This window comes from Pelodiscus sinensis, chromosome 8 (assembly GCF_052426305.1).
Source record: "Pelodiscus sinensis isolate ZL-2025 chromosome 8, ASM5242630v1, whole genome shotgun sequence".
Lineage (NCBI taxonomy): Eukaryota > Metazoa > Chordata > Testudines > Trionychidae > Pelodiscus > Pelodiscus sinensis.
Window position 1 is genome coordinate 6675012 of NC_143059.1, and position 23067 is coordinate 6698078.

The 23067-nt window shown below is 40.6% G+C and overlaps 1 protein-coding gene and 1 long non-coding RNA gene across 5 annotated transcripts in view; one reads left to right on the forward strand and one right to left on the reverse strand.

The window, feature by feature from the left end:
* The window catches only part of ADK (adenosine kinase), a 417444-nt gene that overhangs the window by 277350 nt on the left and 117027 nt on the right, over window positions 1–23067 (forward strand). The window lies entirely within an intron of this gene.
* Window positions 8393–10110, reverse strand: LOC142830359 (uncharacterized). The gene is made up of 2 exons (XR_012905537.2): window positions 10060–10110; window positions 8393–8589 (listed from the first exon to the last, which is right to left on the reverse strand). It is a non-coding gene; the product is annotated as an uncharacterized LOC142830359 (long non-coding RNA).

Below are 23067 nucleotides of genomic sequence, written 5' to 3' on the forward strand. Positions count from 1 at the left end.
TGGTATCTGTTAGGAATTGGAGCTTGGTTTGGCTGTTGAATTATTGTGTGGATTAGCTGTAGCATTTGAAGGTTCTCGACTTTAAAAGCATGTGTCTGTTTTAAATCCTAGATAAATTCCTCACAATTTTTTAGAACAGTCTGTAACTTTAACCGGGGCATTTTTTAACACCATAGCTTCAAGCCAACAGCAGGAGCAAATCTAAAGTATTGCTTTGAGTGGTTTCATAACATCATTAAAAGATTTCTTTTTAATAAGATAAATGTCCTCCTCTTTAACTTTTCAACTTTTTCTAGTTTGTTGTATGAGACAAAGAGTGGAAAGACAAACTGAATTGAATTAGATATTAAAACATAAAAGTTGTCATTTTAGGGCTCACAGGAAAAACTAAAAGTACATAAAACATATGCTTTTTAATGCACATTTTAGGTTTCTTTTAAGACTTTTCCAAACTATACAGATTTATCCTAGTAAGAAAAATTATAGACTGTGTTGTCTCACAGGACCACTAAAGTTTCCAAAAGGAAGTTCAATCTGTAATACATTTTTCATATGTTATTTTAATAAAAAATCAAATACCATGTATATGTTCTCACCACTGAACGGGGACCTATTGTTCGGTTATGGTACCATACATCAGCAGCTACATTAAGAAGGAATAAAGTACACTTTATTTCAAAAGATGATGATTGTATTTTTTTCAAGTAACGAATACCAAAAGGATTATATCCATGCTTGGATATTGGTATATATTTTAATGCAGTGTGTGCCCATGCATGTGTATGTGCGTGTATGTTCATACAACTATGTTTTGATTTTTATTAAACTGGGGAGATAAACACACATTGATTTTCCCCTTTTATCTGTATTTCCTACTCAGCAGCAAAGAAAAAAATATTGGTACTCTATGATTGTGATCTATAATTAACAATACAAGTTACATTTATATAGACTATTCAATTACCATTTTCCCACAGTAACTTAGAGCTTCATAGAGGAGCCTGTAACTGATATATGGAAAGTCTAGTGGAACTACTCAGTGTTTATAAGCATTAATCTGCACTGTAAAACCAATGGCTGTTTTTAGTTTTACCATTTTAAATCATCAGTCTGGCTCATGCCTAAAGTATTTTAAAGGGTCTTACAAACTTTTAAAACTTGTGTACACTATTAATGCATTTGTGCTGGGGGACTCTTTATAACCCATTTGTCCCCCAGCACTGGTAAAATGTGGTTGGTTCTCTGACACTTGTAAACCATCGTTTTGTAGATGGAATATAGCTGTATTTTCCCCCGTCTCCTAAGGTAAGCCCTGGATTTCTCCATGCGCATAAAACATTACTTGGTCCCATCTACAATACGTGTCTCCTAGCAAAGTTTTATTTGCAGTGTAGGCAGATCTTATATAAGCCTTTCAGCCTGAAGTTACACATGGCCTGGAGAAGGTAAGATGTTCCCTGCTCATTTCTGGGCATAAATGGGGAAGAAGGCCATGGGAGCTGCTTTATAAGTTGTTAACCTAGGGTACGTCTAGACTACATGCCTCCGTCGACGGAGGCATGTAGATTAGCCAGATCAGCAGAGGGAAATGAAGCTGCGATTAAAATAATCGTGGCTTCATTTAAATTTAAATGGCTGCCCCGCTCTGCCGATCAGCTGTTTGTCGGCAGATCGGGGCAGTCTAGACGCGCCGCGCCGACAGAGAAGCCTTTCTTGGTCGGCACAGGTAAACCTGGTTTCACTAGGCATACCTGTGCCGATCAAGAAAGGCTTCTTTGTCGGCGCGGCGCGTCCAGACTGCCCCGATCTGCCGACAAACAGCTGATCGGCAGAGCGGGGCAGCCATTTAAATTTAAATGCAGCCGCAATTATTTTAATCGCGGCTTCATTTCCCTCTGCCGATCTGGCTAATCTACATGCCTCCGTCGACGGAGGCATGTAGTCTAGACGTACCCCTATAGTTCCAGATAGACTGCAGTTTCAGAGGGCAAGGAATTCTCTGTTACTATCTAGTGGTAAACAGAGGAAGTACAGCTACAGAGAGGCCTTCCCCTGAATAGACCTTTAACCCAGTATTCCTCCAGTGACTCTTTGGAAGCTTCCATAATCAGGGACACACTCAAAGTACGTCTACACTGTATGGCTATTTGGAATACTGTCTTAACAAGCAGCCTGTTATTTCAAGATATTTTTTTAAATAACGGGCATGCTATTTCGGCATCCTGGTAACCCTCGTTGCATGAGGGTTAAGGGACATATCAAAATAGTGTATTATTTCAAAATTTGGTGCTGTGTAGACTCACCAAATTTCAAAATAGCCTATTTTGGAATTCAGTTGAAATAAGACACACAATTTGCATGGCACAAATTGCGTATCTTATTTCAAGTTTAGGGTACTGTATAGACGCACTGTCAGTTGAGTAGTGGAATTAAACTGAGGAGGGGAAAGGGTTCCCACTTAGTTGCAAGGTATGTATCCTCATTGGCAGTGGGCCTGCTCAAGGGTCCTATATGTTACTAGTTCCCATCCTGTGAGTACTCTGCACTGTTGAAAGGACTTAACGTTGACAGATAATGCAGACTGAGGGCTTTACTGCAAGAGTTGTTGCAGAGAACATTGTGACAGGACATGATGCAGAGGCAGCACTTGAGAGAGATGACACGGAAGCAGCTCTTCAACAGGATGCAACACAGAGAGGGCTTTATTCTGACACTTTCTAACAGCAGCACAGCTGAATGAATTTCAGTGAAGCCCCTTTTACCCAGACATTAAATGAAGCCAAAATCACTGGGTTAGGTGGTGGAGCCTTAAGACAGGACCAGGTGGTGTTTCCCAAAGGACTGAGCTATGCCTGTCCAAGTGTATCTTAGGACTCTAGGACTGTGCCACTCCTGACTCCAAACCATGTGTGAAAGGTTACTGGATGGAGCAGAAGGAAGTGACTTTATAAAGAGACATGTATGTATTGAATGTTAACACTGGCAAGTAGGGAAGTTAAAGGACTACTACCAGAGTTATCGTGAGGAAGGTTTTACATATTAATTTAGATACCCTGCTGTGGTAGTTTTCCAACTTGGTGCTACATTCCTTTTTCTCTAAGTTTGCCTTGTTTGCCATGCATAGACTTAATACATAAGAGTGAGGAAGTGTTGCTTATTAAGGATGCCCAGGGAAGATATTTAGTGGTCCCGGAAATACTGGGTGGGGACTACCACTGGTGGTGTTACTTACAAGAGTGACCACACGTAGGTATTTGAATTTGGCCCTTTTTGCTGTTGACAACACCTGACAGACTGGTTACATTTAATTACTGCTTACTCTCAATTACTCTCATGTTAGTCTGTATGCAATTATGCATACTGTGCAGCATCTTCCCGTATAATTAAATTTAAGCATTTTATAGTTTTCCTGTGGTAGACACACATTTTAAATTTTTTCTTTGCACGCTTCTTATGACTGGTCTCTTTTTTTCTCTCATAAAAAAATAAAAGATTTATTGGATAGATTGTAGCAGACTGTTGCTCTACATTTCAGTATGGTCTGGCTTTTTAAGTTGGATTCATCAAGATGTCAGTCGGCATGACTTTTCTTTGCAATAAGGTAATAATATAAACAGTTACTGGGTTACCCTGGTTGCCTGTCTGGCTCCAAATCTGGAAATTTAAATAGCAATAACCCAGATTTACAGTATTCTTACCGCTTTTGTGGGAGTTGGCAAGACTTGACCAATCAAGCACTTCTTCTGTTGCTGTCTCATACAGAGGAATAAAAGGGATTTGCATTCCCTTGTGTTTATACATTGGTTTGGGTTTTTAAAATCCTTTTGAGGCTTTTGGACGGAGTGTTGCTTGAGGATCCAGTTTCCTCATTCCTGTGAGAGCTGCTAGAGTGTGAGAGCTTTACAGCGTGATTGACAGTGATATGTAGGACATGCTAGTGTTTTTGCCATCTACGGTTGAAAAAAAATTGTAGAGGAGGTTAAGAATTGAGGGAAACGAGTATAGGGAGGTTCATTTGTCAGTATTGTCAATTCAGTTTTGTTTTAAAGTCTTAATGAAAATTTCACTTTTTTTCTAATGTCTAGATACAAACTTCAATCTATGTGGGAGAAGTCAAGGTGGTCTTTCTAAAACTATATTTTGGCTTTTTATTTTAAGTAGTTTTCATTCTTCACAAACCTCTGCAAACTGTAAACCAAAATAGCCGACTTACCTTATTACAAATAGAAGCACCCTAATCTGTACTTCTGTTTGTAATAGAAAAGCTGTAATTTTGTACAGTTTGCATTATTTGTCAGTGGTATAACTATATCTCTGATAACTTTATCCTAAAAGATCTCAAAGCACTCTCCATATTTTATGAACTAATATATTATGTAAGTATCAATTCATTTTCCTCTAGAGTAGAATGCAGTAGTTGTTTAATAGCAAACAGGAGCATTATATGATAGTTTAGGACAGGAAGTATGGAATGCAATATGCAGGTGAGCATACAGGGTGAAATTAGAAAGCCAGGAAATATTTGGCCAAATTGGAATATGACCAAGGTACATATGCTAATGTATACTTTTTTTTTCTCCTACTAAAGCTGTTACTCTTAGAAAACTCCAGGTGCTATAGAGCCCTCACCCTAGGTGTCTTATGTATCTCACAGTCTAAGCATAAGACAGGAGACAACAGAGGGATACGGATAAGGGGAGCACAAAGAAACAATGAGATCCAGTTGGTCAGTATGATAGTATACTGGTGTACATAGGGCCTTAAGAGAGGTCAAATTGATTTATGGGCATTGTGGAAAAGGAGAGTTTGGAGGAGGATAATAAATTGATTTATAGGGAGCTCCCTCCAAACCTGAAGGGGCAGCATGGAAGAAAACCAGAATGTGCTTATTTGGAAATGTTACAAGTAGGCAGTGGAGGTTGGCGTGATGAGCTGGTTGGAGACTAGCTATGACAACTCAATTGGGAATGAGAGATAAGTAGGGTGAGGAGATGTCATGAAGTGCCTTGAAGGTGAAGACAACTAGTTAGTGTTTCACATGATAAGAAAAGGGGGAGTCAGTTGCGGATGCAAAGAGAGGGGAGACAGACTCAAAGCAACAGAGGAGGAAAATTATCTTTGCAGATAATAATGGGCAGGAGTGGGACAGGTTATCATTTGTGAAGCCCAGAGAAGGATGGTATAGTAACTGAGACATAAGCTGATGGATGAGAGTTTTTAGCTATATTGATGGATAGGAAAGGCTGTATTTTAAATATACTGGAAGAATCTGCAAGATTTAGATACAGCCTGAATGTGAGGCCAGAGAGAAGTGAGTCAAAGATGATACTCAGGTTAAGTGAAAGGCAGGATGGTGGTGTTGTCCACAGTGATTGGGAAAGAAGACATTAGAGAGGGGTTTGGAGGGAAGATGAAGAGCTATGGTTAGCCATGTTGAGCTGGAGCAGATGGCTACACATCCAGGAGGAAGTGTCAATGACAGGCCACAATTTTAGCATGGACAAGTCTACTGTAGACTGCATAAAAATGGTAGTGGAATTTGTAGTTTTGGATGAGCTTGCCCAGGATTTAGGTAGGTAGCGGGAGAAGAGGTCCATGGATAGGGCTTTGTAGAATCTCTGCAGAAAGTTGGAGAGGGATCAGGAGTGCTGAAGGACCAATTAGAGAGGTAAGAGAGTGCAGAGTCACAAGAGTTCAAGAAGAGTATTGTATAGTGTGTCAAGGTGATTGGCATGCGGAGGAGTGGAAGGATAGAGTACTGGTTCTGGGCTTTGACTAAGAAGAGGTTTTTAGAAACTTCAGTGACTGTAGTTTGAGTGGAGTGCCAGTGGTGGAAGCCCAGTTGAAGGAGGCTGGGAAGGAAGTGGAAGAAAAGAATATAGACAATGCAATCTATGATCTTGGAGATGAAAGGAAGATATAACTGGGATGTCAGCGTGGTTATTTGGGAGAAACTAGAGCATATTTACAGGCAGTCCCCAGGTTACATGGATCCGACTTACATCGGATCCCTACTTACAAACGGGGGGAGGCAACCCCACACTAGCTGCTTCCCCCCAGCAGACCAGGGAGATGCAGAGCGGCTTTTCTCAGCAGACACCTCAGCTTGAGAATAAAGGACTGAGGGAAGTGAGGTGTGGGAGAATAAAACTGAGCTCTGGAGAAATGTTTGGCTAGAGTTTCCCCTACAATATGTACCAGTTCCGACTTACATACAAATTCAACTTAAGAACAAACTTACAGTCCCTATCCTGTACGTAACCCGGGGACTGCCTGTATATTGTGAGAGGAAAGAGCCAGAGGAGTATGAAAGGTTAAGGAGAAAAGTGAAGGAGGGGATGAGAGTGGGCATGAGGGAGTTCAGGAGTTAGGATGGGGTCATATCTGTCAATGGAGAGGCTAGCAGAGGAGAGCAGATGAGAAACGTCAACATTTGCAAAGGGGAGAAGGAGGAAGCAAGTTGCAGGTGAGAGAGGGGAAGAACACTCTTCCTTTGACTTTCCTTACTGCTCGTAAAATGAGGGTTTCAGGAGACAGAGTAAGAAGTCCTCCAGCTCAGCGTTATTTTGAACTAATGACTTGCTGTGTAGACGTGCACTTTATTTCAAAATAATGTTAGTTATTCTGAAATAATGCTGCTGTGCAGACATAGCTGAAGATGGCATTCCTGAAAGAGGGGAGAACAGATTTGTAGTGGTGGAAGTCGGTCTGGTCAATGTTTTTCCACTAAAGGCACTCTGCAGAGCAGGAATGGGAATAGAAGTAGCGGATGTTGAGAGGGCCATGGAGCAGGGACCATTGCAACTGGAGTGAGGAGCAAAAGAAGCAAGGGTAGAGGAAAGTTTAGGATGGAGAGAATCAACAACCATGTCAGTGGAAGGTAGGACAACATATCATAACTTTCTTTCTAATATATTTATCCTTTAATTTCAGTCCTGTAACATAGATTTTAGAAAATGTCGCTTAAACCTAAGGAATATTTGCTTTTATTACCATTTACTTTTTCCTATTCTGATCATTTATCTACCCTTCTTTTTTTAAAATCAGTTGGCAAACCTTTAAGTTTCAATGTTCTATATTATGTCATTGAGGCACATGTGTCAGCACACTACATAAACGGAAGCAGCTGGTTTCCTCAGCACTTAAGAGAAGGCATACACACAACTGAGATCTTCAAATCCTGTGTATGCTTTGGATACAGTTCCAATCCTGAAAAGCCATGCTGTGATTTCAATTAGTGCAGATGTGCACCAAGCCACCTTATTGGCTCAAAAGAGAATTCTTTTGTTTCAACACTTGAACTGCTAGATCTGGTTAATGTTACCAAAGGAAAAAAAAATAACATCACACCTATGGTATTAGGCCTGTACTTCAGTATCTGAAAAAGCCTTGGCTGAAAAAAAAGTTATCATCTCACAGGGAAAAGCTGAATTCATACACAGGAACTGCAAGATTACTTCGACATTTTACTAGTCCCCTGTAACGCTAGCAAGTCCCATAAATGTCTAATGGAAAAACAGCAAAAAATGAGATCAGCAGCAGGCCCTTAGAGATCAAATTTATGTTGCTGAACACTTTTTTCAGGTTGGGTTTAAAGGTCAAATGAAAGTGGATAAATTAAATTTGCTGATTTTTATCAATTTTAAAGGCCCCTTGTAAAGGTGGTATTCTTCTACAGAAGTAGTATTTCTATATAAGAGAACTGAAATAGATAGTCTCTCCACTAAGTTTGCCATGCATGAGATTTAATTGAATAATGTTTACGCATCTTCCTTGCTGTTAATAACATCTGTCTTCAATACAAGATACATAGTCGTTTGTGAAGTAGTCAGTGGTTTCTAATGAAAGATGTTTTTCATGTCTGTGTCCTCCATACAGACTATGTTCCTGCCAACATATCCCCCCTCTCCTCCCCGCTTATGTACTCGATCATAAGCCCATTGGTTCATAAATCGATTCCCCCTTCCCCCCCAGTTAAAAAAAAATTACAATCACAATAACCCATTCATAAGCTGACTCCATATTGGTGGTTTGCAAATTTCTGGTCCCAGCTCATCAGCATAAGCCGTTGGCACATTGGGATGTTTGGTTTACCTGGAGTGTCTACAGGCATGGAATTCTGCAGCTCCCAGTGTCTGTGATTCGCTGTTTCTGGCCAACAGGATTTTTGGCAGTCAGCATATTCCCTTGGCCTGCACCACTTCCCGCAGCTCCCATTGGCTGGGAAAAGCAAACCGCAGCCACTGGAAACGGGGGGCTCCATGCCTGCAGACGTTCCAGGTACATAAACCATCCAGAGACGCTAGCACTTCACCCTGCTGAGCTGGGAACTGAAGTTTTGCTGACCTCCCCCCAAGTTAATAAAAATTGGTAAAACTCAATGACTCATTCATAAGCCAACCCCCCACTCTTTACTCTCATTTTTTACCAAAAAAAATTCGGCATATGATCAAGTATATACAGTAGTTTAACTTCATGTTGTCTTCATGCTCGTATTGGAATAGTGCTCTTCATTTCTCTCTCAATGCTTTTCCTCCTTTAGCATCCCTTTGGGTACTCCACTGACTTCTAAATGCCAGGCTTCCTCAACTGTGAGCAGAACAAAGGTTAGACCTTACACAGTTCAATAGGAAACAAGGGGTGCAGAGCAGATAGGAAACTCATCAAGGAGGGGGACTCTCTAGATTACCAATCACAAGAAACTGAAGTGCAGTGCTGGTTGACAAACTAGTGATAATGACTGCTAGAACATGTCTTTAGAATGCAAATGAAATTGGCCCTAGAGCTCAAAATACTGTACATCCCTCTGGTTCAAACTGTTTTTTAAAAAATGTGTCGTACTGAATACATTTTACCTATAGACAAATTAAATTAAAAATGTAGATTGCCATGTATAAAGCTTTGAACAATTAGCGTGTTGGTATAAGTGATAATTCTCTTTATGGAAGAGATTCTCCTGTCATCATAGGTTCTTCACCTCCCTGAGATATGGTAACTGTGTCTGGAAAATATCTTCCCTTATAGCAGCCAAAACACATAGTCCATGAAGCAAAAGTTTACTAATTTCCATCTCAAAGAATACATCTTCTAGCAGCATTAATAGTTTTTCAGTTAGGAAAGGCATTTCTTTCAGCAGAAAAATACAGAAGTGAAGGATCTGGTCCTGATTATTGAGTTATATAAGAAAGTTTCTGTCAGGATGTGTATGGTTGGCTTGTAGCGCAGACATTGCCTTCAATTCCTTTTGGTGCAAGGCTTTTGCAACTGTGCTGGGATGTGCTTTAGTGCCAGGGCCGGGCCCAACCAGAGAGAGACAATGTGTTCTTGCTCACCATGAAAAGCCACAGCAACCTGGTTGTTAATCCCGGGCCAAGTCTTCAGCAGGGACTCCCATGTTGTTTAGGGATGCGGGATGAGTTCTGTCATTTGTGTGTGGGCCAACATCGCTATCTCAAGCATGGCTGGGAAGAGAGGGGGCACCTGCTTGCCACTGAAACCTCAAAGCTGGGCAAGAGGAGAGGGGGAGCAGGGCCCTTCTGCTTCTCATCTTGTGGCTCTCTGGCCTGGCCCATGAATTGGGTTTGAGAAGCATTATAAATGCTATCAGAGTTCAGGCACGAAACTTTTCCATGGTAAAAACGACTGCAAAAGACAAAGATCCTCGCCAGAGCCAGCCATACGTGTCCTGACAGAAGCTTTGTTGTAGAACTCAATAATCAGGACCAGATCCTTCACTTTTGTATTTGCTGCTGAAAGAAATGCCTTTCCTAACTGAAAAACTATTAATGCTGCTAGAAGATGTATTCTTTGAGATGGACATCAGTACATTTTTGCTCTGCTCCACAGGCTACGTGTTTTGCCTTCTGTACAGTCAGTGTGCAACTGACCCCTCCTTCCCCAGTAGAAGGGGGGGAGGCAGATTTTTACTGCTTAACAAGGCAAAGAGTCCGAGCATGCACCCTGACCCATAGTGAGGCTGCTCACACTCTCCTCCCTGATTCAGAAGGAAAAGGGGTATAAGCATACTTTAAAAAAAAAAAATTCTGGGGATGCTCCTACCATGAGATATTGAAGTTCAAGTAAGAGATGAGCTATGCTGTTCAATTATATTATTTCTTAACCCCTTTAATGACATAATGGTTAAATGCTTAAAAAAATCTGATTCTAGAATCTTGAATTATCTGTATGTGGCCATAGAAACAGCATCTGGCCCATAGCATTGAAAAGGTTGGACCACCCTGAAATTAGACCTAGGATGAAAGAACTTCCTCTTCCTTGAAGTTTTAATCTGGTGTTCAGATGTTTTTTCCTCATCTGTATAACCCCAGTGGTGGTTCTATTTGTTCTTATTGACTGAAAACATTGAGGTGATGCAAAATTCTCTCCCTTGTAATTCTTCATATCTGGTTTCAGCAAGGAAGATGTGGCATTAAAAACTTGTACTGACTAATATTTTTTTCAAGAAGTTGCACTCCCAGTCCCTAGTACCTGGGTTATCTCAGGCGTAAAGAAATTACTTTGTTTGCTGCCTGTAAAGCAGGGTTCCCCAACCTATGGGTCGGGACCCAAATATGGATCGCCATTACATTTCAGAAGGGTCGCAAAGTGTCTCCCCAGATGTCTCTGCCTCTCCTCCTCCCCCCATTTTTGAATTGTCTTGGGTCACCAAGTCTTTCTGAATTGTCAAAATGGGTCCCCGTCTGGAAAAGGTTGGGAACCGCTGCTCTAAAGAGAGTCCTGACACGTGCTAAATATCAAATGGATATATTATATTAATAGTGATCGAAGAGCCTTGAAAGCTTTAAAGCATCATGACTTGTTCATTCTAAATGGCTTGTTGTCTATACTAGAGAAGTGTGTTAAATTTTTAAAAGTAGAATGTTCATTCTGTCAGAGCAGTTTTTTCTCTGTTTGGGTGGGTGGCCTGAGGGAAGGCTTTCTGGTAAGGCTGCATGTAAAGAAACTAAATGAAGTTCCAGCCACCTATTCATTGAACATTACACATTCCGGGCCAAATTCACTTCTGGCCCAATGTGTGGAAATATATAGAAGCTAACAGCGTTGCCATCAGTGAATTTGGCCCTCCTTGTGCCTCAATATTCCACAGTAGGTTCTCTTTTAAATTTTAGAATACTGTATCTGTGTTATTGGTTCATAAGGTATCTTTCTTTCCTTAAGTAATACTGCTGCATTGCATCCACTCATGAGTGGGTGCACATCTAAGCACACCAGTAATTTTACTTCCTTTATAGCCACCATCATCTTTTCAAGGAGACAGTCTCACTTTCAGTTTTTATTCTGATCTGCAATATGTAACATATGTATTTGCACAACAGAATAATTCTAATAGTACACAAGAGGTATAGATAGACTAATAGTATATAAGGGTATGTCTACACTACAGTGTTATTTTGAAATGGTTATTTCGAAATAGCTTATTTTGAAATAATTCATCTACACACAAAATGCATTTCAAAATAGCGCGTCCACACTGAGTGGACTCTGAATCGCATTTAAGGCTGGCCGGAACCATTTCTGGCAGGGCACCAGGTCAGGACTTACTGTATAGGGCTGCTGCCTGAGGCTATCTGAGGTCTGTGCTTAAAGGGACCTCCCCCCCACACCCCTATAGCCTGTTCTCAGGTTTCCCTGCTTGCTTATCTACTTCGATGAGGGACAGCAAAGCATTTTGTCTCTGCGTGCTCTGGTTGCCCTCACTTGGGACACCACAGCACTCTGCAACATGGAGCCAGAGCTGCCCCTGGGCACTCTGGTGCTTCTCTTGGACACGTTGCTGTGAGCCTGGCTGCACTTTCTGCAGGCTGCCATCTGGGAGGGCCATCGGAGGGCTGTCAGTGTCCAGGAGGCCCTGAGGGAGAGCTTCCACCCTGAGGAGCACTAAGAGCCTCCCTGGTCTGCCCCACTGGGGGCTTGTGCCTCATTCCTCCCTCAGTCCTTCCACTTATCCCTCCCTAACGCTCCTTCCTGATGTAAAATAAAATACACGTATTTTCATGAACATAAACTCTCTTTATTTAACAAAACTGGGGGGGAGGAAATGAAACTCTGATGAGACTGGGGAAAGGAGGCAGGAGAGGGGAGAAGAGATGGTGGGAGAGGGAAGGGGGAAACCTGGGAGGAGGGAGCTGGAAGGGGGAAGCAAGAGGAAGAAGGGGGAGGGGAAGCTCAGGATTGGGGGTCTCGCTGGACCAACTTGATTGTCATGCAAACCTGCTCCTGGGTTCGCATTTGGCCTTTGGTGGCCAGGGTGGCAGCTATCCTGCCATAGACAGCCACGTTCCTCCGTCTAGTGTGGATATCATGGACGTTGAGGGCATCCCCCCCCAAACCTGAATAAGGTCCATGATCGCCACCCTGGACCAGGAAGGCGCCCGCCTTCTCCGGGCCCTGGCAGGCTCCTGGGAGCTGGAAGACTGCTCCTGGGGAGCGGTGGAGGGCTGGCTGCCAGTGGCTTGCTGGCTCATGTTTTGGGGCCACTGGGTCAGGGGCAGTGACTGCTGGCTCTGGGCTGGCAGGCTTGGAGCTGGCACAGCACTGTGGCCAGAGTCTACCCCTTTAAGGGCTCTAGGGAGAGAGGGAGAGAAGTGTTCTTGGTTGAGGCTGGAGTGGCCACCAAGGCACCCTGGGAAGTCTGGAGGCCCCCTGTTTTGAAATAAGTGTCTACACAGCACTTATTTCGAAATAGCTATTTCAAATTTGGCATTATTCCTTGTGGAATGAGGTTTACCAAATTCGACATAAGCGCTCCACTGTTTCGAATTTATTTCAAAATAGCAATTTGGCTGTGTAGACGCTAGGAAAGTTATTTTGAAGTAAGGGCTGTTATTTCGAAATAACTTTGCAGTGTTGACATACCCTAATTGTGTAAAGATTTGAGCATTGCAATAGGTTGCGTGCATCTGAGTGGCAGACCAGAAGGGATACCTTATTAGTCTAGCATGTAGTATCTGGCCACAAAAAATTGTCTACAGGTAAAATACTATTTCTGTTTGTGATGGTAACCAGTCTTGTTATATTATGGATGTGGACAAAAAAAATCAATATTCGTTTATAGGTCTTTTTAGGTTTTCTTTTTCCATTCACATTCAAGAAATAAGATTCCCTTACTATGGAAACACAGAGAGTGAAGGAAAGAGGAGGGAAATGGAGTTTGCACCTTAAATTAGCACCTCTAAAGAGAACAAAGACTTCCATTGTGTTGCTTTCATATGTCTGATAGATATTAATTTGATAAGGGCAAAGTATCTTAAAGTGGGGATTGAACAAATCTTGAACCTTTTTTTCCTATGGCTTTATCTTGTGTTAAAATGTTTATTGTTGCGATAAAATGCTCTCTATTCAAGCAGTAACAAGTTTCATAGTAGAACAAAAGTAGGCAGCACTCACAAAATTCACCATAACAAAAAGTATGAACAGTAAGATATGAAAACTATTGATTATGTTGTCTGTGGTGACATACAAACAAAGTGATAACTGTTCACATCCGTAAAAGCTGAAGAATGGCAATGTCAGACCATATGAAGATTAACAGAAGAATCTGACATCTTTGGTGAAAATTTATAATTACATCTGAAGCTTTTGGTAGCGATTGGAAGAAGGGTAGAATTTTCTGTAGCAATTTTTTATTCATGTCAGTGCTAACTAGTTAACTCTTTGGTTCATAATAATATTTACTATGGGGAAGTGCAACAACTTTAACGGGAAGCTATGAGGCGAGTGAAAGAGTATCGGGAGCAGGAATATGTTATTTGTTGATATAACAGCAATATATGCACTCTTATGTCAAAAGTGGACAATCTAAATTTGGTCGTGACCTAAAGAATACTAAGTCCTTAATGTAGCTGTGGTTTAGCATCAATGTACAGGGAGCAGTGTTTACTTCATGGAAAGTGCTGTTACTACAACTAGATGGTGCTCTGTCTCGAGTCACAATCAGAAGAGCAAACTGAAAGTGTCGAAGCAAAATCATAGAACTGGAAGGGACCTTAAGTCGTGTAGCCCCTCTTGGTCTTCTCAACACTAAACAAACCCAAGTTTTTCTTCCCTCATAAGTCACATTATCTAGACCTTTAATCATTTTTTTGCTCTTCCCTGGACTTTCTCCAATTTCTCCACATATTTCCTGAAATATGACCCGCACAGAACTGAATACTGCATAGTATGGAGGACTAACAAGTGCAGAGCAGAGTGGAAGTATGACTTTTCATGTCTTGTTTAGGACACTCTTGCTAACACATCCAGAATATTTCCTTTTTTTTTCCACAAGGTTACATTGTTGACTAATATTTACTTTGATCCACTGTGATTCCCAAATCCCTTTCTGCATTACTTTTTCCTAGATCGTCATTTCCCAATTTTGAATGGGTGCAACTCATTCCTTCCTGAGTGTAGTATTGTGCATTTGTCCTTCTTAAATTATCCTATGAGTTCATCCTGAAGAGCTGGCTGTTGTTAACAATTTTTATGTATCCATTGTTACCACACATCTGAGATTCCTCAGTTATTTCCTATTCTTGTTATTAGGGGGAAACTGTGGCATCCCCATTAACACCATATGGTAACTGTGGCTAACTTCTGACTTTTAAAGGGATCTATTTATTTGTCAATATAATAAATGAAGCAAAAGCAGATGAGAATGGAACTAAAGACAGTCCTTGTAGAGGCTCAGTTAGTCTCCAGAACAGTATTAGAAACTGCACTAGACGTGGCTGATACCTCTGCATGTACCATTGCAACGGCTATCATAATGCATCATCACTTTAAGCAGGGGGCATACCTAAAGAGATGCAATTAAAAGTGGAGGATTTACCATTTGAAAAAGAAGCTATTTTCAGCACAAAAAGAGGCCTGAGCCATCCCAAAGCCTCTGAGACACCCATTAAATTTCCCACAAGTCAGACTTTGACACAGACAGACAGAAAAACAGACCATTATGCTTGGGAGAGCCTAATACTGGTAAACCATCCCCCAAGGTCAAGGATTCTTTAAGACGATGGGTGACACTGGAAAATCTAACAAAGTGTGTTCCCTTCCAACAACCCATGCCCTCAGTGATGATCACAATGGACACATCTGTGTTGGATTGGGAAGCACACTTAGACCACTATACAGCACAAGGCCAATGGTCGCTAGCTGAAACACACCTCCACTAAAATCTCCTGGAACTCAGAGCAGTAAAAAATGCTTGCCATACTTCTGCGCCGAATAAGGAACAAGCCCATTTGAATCAAGACCGACAATGTAGCGTGCATGTCAACAGACAAGGTGGGGGAATGCTCTCACTCCCTCTCACTCACCTTGTGCAATTTACTGTGACTTCTCATTTAAGTGATTTTCCTGACTGTCACACCTGTACTATAAAATAATGCCCATATGTTTCTACAATTGCAGAAAATGTGTATAACATTGTGTATTCTCCACCTTTAATGATGCTAGAACTTTTTTTAAAAAGTGATCTTTTAAATGGAAAAAGTGTTGTTTTACTCTTATGTGCCAAAGCAGTGCAACATGTTTTTATTCAGAGTTTTTCAGGGGGGCAGAGACTCATATCTGAACAGAGAGGAAGTGTGGAAAATGTCATCCTGATAAAGCTGGACATCTGAAACGGGGGCTTATAATGGAAGCCATTATATAACTTGCCATTCCTCCAATAATATGACATCAAAATAAGAGGTATTTTAGAAACTAGGTAACTTCAATCTGATTGTAGTATTAGTTGGAAATAAAAACCTTGACGCTGTTGTCTTAGAGCAGAATCCCAGTGTTAAAAAAAACAAACCCGCAAGTATGAGATTACAGATATTTTAGCAACCAGTACTTAACTATACATGTCATCTGGCTCTAAAAGGTTAGTAATTAGATTCTCCCTCACCCTGAGTCTGAAAAAGTGCATATGTGGATTATAATATTAATACAGTTGTTTTAAATGTTCCCTAAATGCAGTTATTAGTATATTCCCAGAATTAATTTAAGGGCAAGTATCTATCTTGAGTTTAGCAACTATCCACATTTCAAACGTATTTCTCCTGAATTTATCAGATGTCGTGCTGGTTCTTAACCCCATTGCCTGTGTGTTCACAAACAATGCAATTGCAGTCTTTACTTAATGAAAAAAAAATCCCAAACAAAAAACATTAAATTCATTATTTAAGAGAACATTTAATGTGGAAAAGTGTTTGCAAGTTTAATAGTAAACCCTGCTGTGCTAATTAATCCAAGTGATTAGGACTTAATTGCTAGTTCATGGTAAATATAATATTTACTGTGAAGTAAGGCTTTGCAGATTTGCGGTTTGAAAAATAAGAGTTGTGAATGGAATGATCGTTATAAGACACAGAATTTAAATTATAGCTTTTATGCTTAACTGTAGAAAAAGTCTGATTACACTTTTTCTTATTTATTTGATTGGTTTGTTCTGATTTTTGTTAGTTGCTTTCCTGTTTTAGTTTTGAGTGAATGTTCCCATTGAGTAAACATAAACTAAAAGTCACATAATTGTTAATGTAAGGAAGAAGTTGGGACAGAGCAAAAATTGTAGAGGAAAGGAGATGACTGCTTCAATAGGCAGGCAAATCTTTCAGCACCTTTGATCTTGTCTCTGTGTTTGCAACATGAAACTATCATCCCAGGAGCCATATCTTGAATGGATGATTTCAAGGCAATTCAGGACCACCAAATAACACTAGAAATGGTTCAAGAAAAAACACAAACTGTTTGACATTTTACACTCTGACACAAAGTGGCCGTTTAACAATGCCTATTAATTGAGGGTACTTTAGACCTCCCGAAAATTTTTGGCAGACTCAGCATCTATTTCTGTAGCATCCAGATAACTGGATCATATATATCAAGTCCCATCCAAAGGATTTTATGCTCACCCTATCCCAGAATAACTTGTTATAATGGCTGTAAATGAAGAATTGAGGCAATTTGGTCCATCAAAGTCTACTCCAAAAGAAAAGGCATCAAAGCAATCTTTTCAAGGAAAAAAATATATTCTTTAATTGGTTTGCAAGTTAGAATAATCAGCTGCCAGACTTTTAACCAAGTCTGACTTTTTACAAGGGGAGAGAGCTTTCAAAGTTTTGGAAGAACTTCCAATAGATTAAGGAAGAATTAAAATCTATGAGGCAATTAACTGCCAAATCATCTTTCAAGTAACTCAAAATGCTGCTGATACAACTACAAGATCAATAGCAACTCTTGATTGGTTACATTTGGTATCCCAAAACAAATCCAGAGAAAAAGAGAGGACTTACATTTTAAAGGATACAGAAAAATTGAAGGATAAGTCCTTGCAGATGACCATGTCCAGTTCTAGGCCTTAGTAGATGTGGCAGAGGTGGCCTTATGGTCCATGGGGGATGTAACTGACTACATCCCATTCCTTGACTAGAGGGCTTGTTATGCGCAGAGACTCTTGGCTGCAGTCTTCTGATTTCCCAAGGGAGGTCCAAAAGACCACCAAGGACCTCCTTTTCCCTGAAGCCAATCTTTTAGATAGGATGGACACATCTCTGCACTCCTTCAGGGATCCACACTGCACTCTTCAGTAGGGATGTAAAATCCCTTTTAATTGGTTAACCACTTAAATATATTGTTTAACAGGTTTATCAATTAAAGAAAGGGCAGGCAGGAGAGCCAGGGTGCCCACCTTTTGCAGGAAAGATTTTATAGTATTCAACACTGGATGAGGTCTTGTGCCTCATCCATTAACATGGGTAAAAGTCTCTCTTCAGTTATTTTGTAATACTGCCTTATGAAGCATTGCAACACTACGTCAGACTTCCCTCAGGAAAGACTGTGGTTCTTTGACGTATTCTGTTGCTGTGGATTGTGTGTCTCCACCAACTATTTTGTCATTTATGAGTTTGGTTTATGTAGACACAGATTCTCTTAGAATGGCTTGCTTTTGCACAGTACAGTAGTTTCAGTGATATTTGTTACCTATTCATGTTTTAACAGCTAATATGCTCCATTATCAGAATGCAGTGTTTTTGATTATATGATCATTATGAGTGCAATAATATGTTCTTTCTTTAAGGCTCTTGAAATAAGTTCTAAAGATGATGGTAATCAGCTTTGATTAATATTTAATCCCCATGCTACTACATGCTTACAATGTCAAAATTTCAAAGGTGCATTGTTTTTTTGCTAAAAATTTTCAGTGTCTACATCACTAAGAAACCATACATGATATTTGAGTGCACACTGTACGTTTTATAAACTGAATCCAGGTATAGCACTATTTTAGATAGTGGCCATTTTATATTTATGGAAATTCATATGATACAAAGGGCATGGTGAAGTTGATTAATTTTAGCATGGTATTTGCTTCATTCCTTTGTGTTCATATGGATCAATTGTTTTTGCCTAGAGCTGGTGCCATTTCTCAGCACTCATCTGAAACATCAGGGAATCGCAACACTGAAAGTGCCCAATTAATACGATCTGCATAGAATAGTACATCTGTCTGTATCTCTCTTTGGTAAATAGGTGGATAGTTTCGGATCAGTTCCTTCCTCCTTCCATCCCGGAAATGTTTAAATTTATACTCAGTCACATTTCCCCAGTGCAAAAGACTTTTTCCATTTTTCATGCCATCAAAATGTCAAGGACAAAAAAAATCTTGTGTAAGCAAGAATAATATTCTAGTTTGAATAGCTCTCCAATACCATTTAAAATAATGTAAAATGATCCTAAGTTTTCATAAGCTCATTTTATATACAGACAGCCAAGAGTGATTTTGTCTAGTAATGTAATAATGTATGGGCCAGCCATTTTTTCCAACCTTTAGTATTTAATCTGTATCTATAAAATGAACCATTGTGCCATTCTAAAACTAAATAATTTAAAATTATTCACATTTCTTTTCTTGTTCAGAATTATTTAAATAAACAAGGAAATAGGTTTATTTGAAATGTTCCCTTTTATATAATAAATTAGAAATTTTTCTTTATGTATTCATGATCATTTTGATTTTATCAATACACTATTAATATTATTCTGCAAATATTCTGTTCACCCCAAACTTCAATGAATTCAACATATGGTTGATATTTACATAATTAATGAGATGCCAAATTATATTGATGTAACAAACCACACACAAAAAATGTGTTAACGTCAAGGGTCCAGTTTAAACATACAAACTGCTTTATCCTGTATCGCTGACTCAATAAAACACCAGCTGCCAGAACAATTAGTCCAGGATTAAGCTCAAAATAGAGGAAATAGAAGTTGAAAATTCAGCCTAGTCATAATAGATGGTATTCTTATTTGAAGATTCCTACAATATGATCAATAGAGCATGTGGTCCTGATTTTAGTGTCAATGACATTTGTCTCCCTTTTTTATAGATGAGCATTGAGCTTCCGTATTGAGTAAAGTTCCTCCCCCCGCCCTCCTTCCCAAAGGATAGATGGAGGGAGGAGAAAAAAGGCAACTTCTCCTTCTTTTTCTTGTTAACCCACAAAAATTGCTCCAGAAATTAAGAGAAAACTGTTTTCTCATTGCTATCCAAGATCTAGACAGGCTTTATTCCAAGGCAGAATTTAAAATGCAATATATTATATAGAAGTATAGGAGTGAGGAAGGAAAAGCAGTTTGCCTTTTATCTTATCTTGTTTGATTCGCAGCTTATATTTTATTGATGATAATACTCTGCATTCTGCAACACCTTTCAACATAGCATCTCAAATCACTTTACAGACATTAATTAATTAAACCTCACAACAGTTTTGCAAAGGAAGTTACTATATCATTCTACCAATTTTTCAGTTGAGTAAACACAATCACCAAAAGATTAAATGATTCGACTAAGTTTTGGTAGGAAATAAAACTCATGAGTTCTGACTACGTCTTCTGCCCTAACAACAGTTCCTCACAAATTCTTATAAACTATATATACTGAAAAATATTAGGAAAAATATAGTATGGAAATTACTGATGTTAGGCAAAATGCATTTGTAGCCACAAAATATATTTTCAATGAAAAATCTATAGTATTTCAATAAAAAAAGCCTGGCTAAGCTATTCTTTTCAGTGTTAAGAAGATCTTTGCTGAAGAAATGTGTGTTAATCTTTTGCATGAAACTCTAGAACTTCCAACTCACTGAGTTCATTGAGACAATTGTTAATTGTAGGACCCCAGGATTTAAACTATAAGCCACTGGAGCAAGGACCATTCCTATTTTTTTGTTTGTAGAATAAATATCATATTGTTGCTGCTTTAGCAAATAATTCCACAATAATTTACAATATTTAATCCCCATGCTACTACATGCAATTCAGTAAGTGGTTGATGGGTGGATAACAGATATTAGGTTTCAGAGGGGACTTTATTTAACATTATTGGGCAACCAGAATGCCTCAATCATGTGACTGAAAGTTACTTCAAAGAAATTTCTCTTGAAGCATATTAGTAACTAGCCAATTAGCCCATCATAAGACAGGGTTTTCAGGTCTCTCCTCCACGTCGGTCTTCTTTCCTGAGCCTCCGGTCTCTCTCTCCGTCTCTCGCTTTCAATCTTTCCTCCTCATACTGCTTCCCCCTTTCTCTCTCTCAGCTCTCCGCCAACTCCTGCCTCTCTCTTTCTCTTCTCCTCCCCCTCCTGCCTCTCACTCGGGGGACCGCAGAGCCCAAACGGCTATTTGGGCTTCGCACTCCCTGTGCTGCATGAGGAGCGCGGAGCCCAAACGGTCGCTTGCGCCACTTGCTCCCATGTGGCGGCCTGGCTGAGCAGCGCAGAAGTCAGCTGAGCACCATGGCGGGAGGCGAAGGGGGGCGGGGCGGTGATGTACACGGCCAGGCCCTGCCCCCTGGTCATGTACATTACCGCTCCGTCCCTCTTCCCCTCCTGCCATGGCACTCGGCTGACTTCTGCAGCGCTCAGCCGGGCCGCCGCAGGGGAGCAAGCGGCGCAAACTGCCGTTTGGGCCCCGCACTCCTCATGCAGCACGGGCTGCCCAGAGGGAACAGCCAGCATTTCAGGCAACAGCGCCTCCCCAGAGGGAACAGCCAGCATTTCAGGCAACAGCGCCCCCCAGGGGGAATAGCAGGCATTTCAGCGTTACAAACTCTCAGACACTGGGCTACTATATATATGATGATATGAACCTATTTGAAAACACACATTGAAATATGTAGATCTTTGTCCGATGTATGGTTTAAGGCATAATGTTAAGCTCAAATTCAGAGACATGAGTGTAATTATAAGAGGCAGTAGCTATTATAAATGGGAATTAACATGAAAAGCAAGTAGAAACGTGCTTGCTTACTCTTACAGTGCAGGATGTACAATAAAACCTGTGCTAACCAAAAACTGGCTCTGCGCTGACCAGAAAGCTCTATAAACGAGCAGTCCTGATCTTCACTGAAAGTCTGGTTTGTAGTCCAGTTCATGCAGGACCAGCAGGCTCCCTTCCTGGCTTTGTGTGACACCCTAGAAGCCCTGCTGCTCTTAGGCAGAGAAATAATGACATGGGGTTCCATGCGCTGTCCCTGCCTCATCGCAAGTACCTGCTCCATAACTCCCATTGGTCAGGAACCAAATTCAAGATGGATTCCAGCACCAGGTTGCATGGTCACCTGTCTTTTGTAGAACCAACCACAAGTTAAGACTTATGGGAAAAACAAAACCATTGTTTCAAGAACCGGGCAACTAAGTTCCTTAAGTACCACTAATGGCTTTACTAGAAGACCTATATTAATAAAACAAGTTTCCACTGAATATTTCTGATTTCACATACAAGAACGATTCATGCTCACTAACAGAATATACACATTCAGGAAATTACAGGCTCTTGAATGATAGGTTACTAGACCTGTTTTGCATAAACCATATTCAGGTTATGCATAGTCATATTAAAACATATTTCCATAAACATAACGGAGGAATACTTTTGATATGGAAATCTTTGAGAGAAACTAAATATGGAACTTGCACTGCCATCTTTATGGTTTTTTTAGTGTAGAACCACACTTTAAAGGAAATGTTTATTTTTATGAGACTCTTTGCCTGACCTTTTTATATCCTCAATCCATTCTAAATAAATTTGTAAGTGTGATGGGATGCAGATCACCCTGCTGGATGTCCCAGGGACCAACTCTGCTAGCCAGTGCACCTTTTTCTGATGGTGTCTTGCCACCACCACTTTCGATTCAAGGACCCAAGCCAATCATAGGACCCCAGAGTCCTTTTTGTGACACAGCCCTCTAGCTGTACCACTCTCTGTGCTTTGCCCTTCCAGGGAAACATGTCATAGTCATAGTCCACTGTCCAGCCATTTCCCCCACTGGCTTCTGCAGACAATTGGCCTCTTCCTCGATAGAAGAAAAGTAGTATCGTCAAACTACTTTTCCCTAGGCCACTTCCCTACAACCCCAGAATTCTCTTTGCCCTTGCCTCAGAGCCTCAGCCTGCAGTCCACCAGGCGCTGCTTTTAGCTCCCTGGGTCTCCAACAGAGGCACTACTCTGCTTTCAGCACACAAGGCTGATCCTCTTCCCTCCTCAAACTCTAGGGAGTGACTGAAGCTGCTCTGCTCTGCTCTGCAGCTCTTCTTACATGAGCCTGCTCATCCTGGATTGGCGGCTGCTATAAAAGCGCCTGTGATTGGCTGCCTTCTGTGCAGCCTTCCTAGGGCTCTGTTAATCCTTGAGAGCCCAGCGTGGGACAAGTGCCCCATCACACTTGGTTTATAATGAAAACAATAACAGTCTATTAACTCTTGCACAGCAAACTTGCCGTCATAAAATTATACCGATGGATACAAAACTGGGCAGTCCCATGACATGCTCTCTTTTCTGATCTTCATTCATAACTAGATGTCTTCATATTGTATATTGGAAGGGTGTCTCTATGAAATGCTCACTGTTCAATAATTTACCTGCTAGCCTTTGTTACACAAGATAAACAAAGTATGTCTGGAGGGCAGTGCCCAGGGACACCTGTGAATTATATGCTGTCTGAAACACACTGAAGTATTTAATTGCATTTCCCTTGTCCCGCTGGAATCATGTCTGCTGAAAGTGGTCAAATTCACA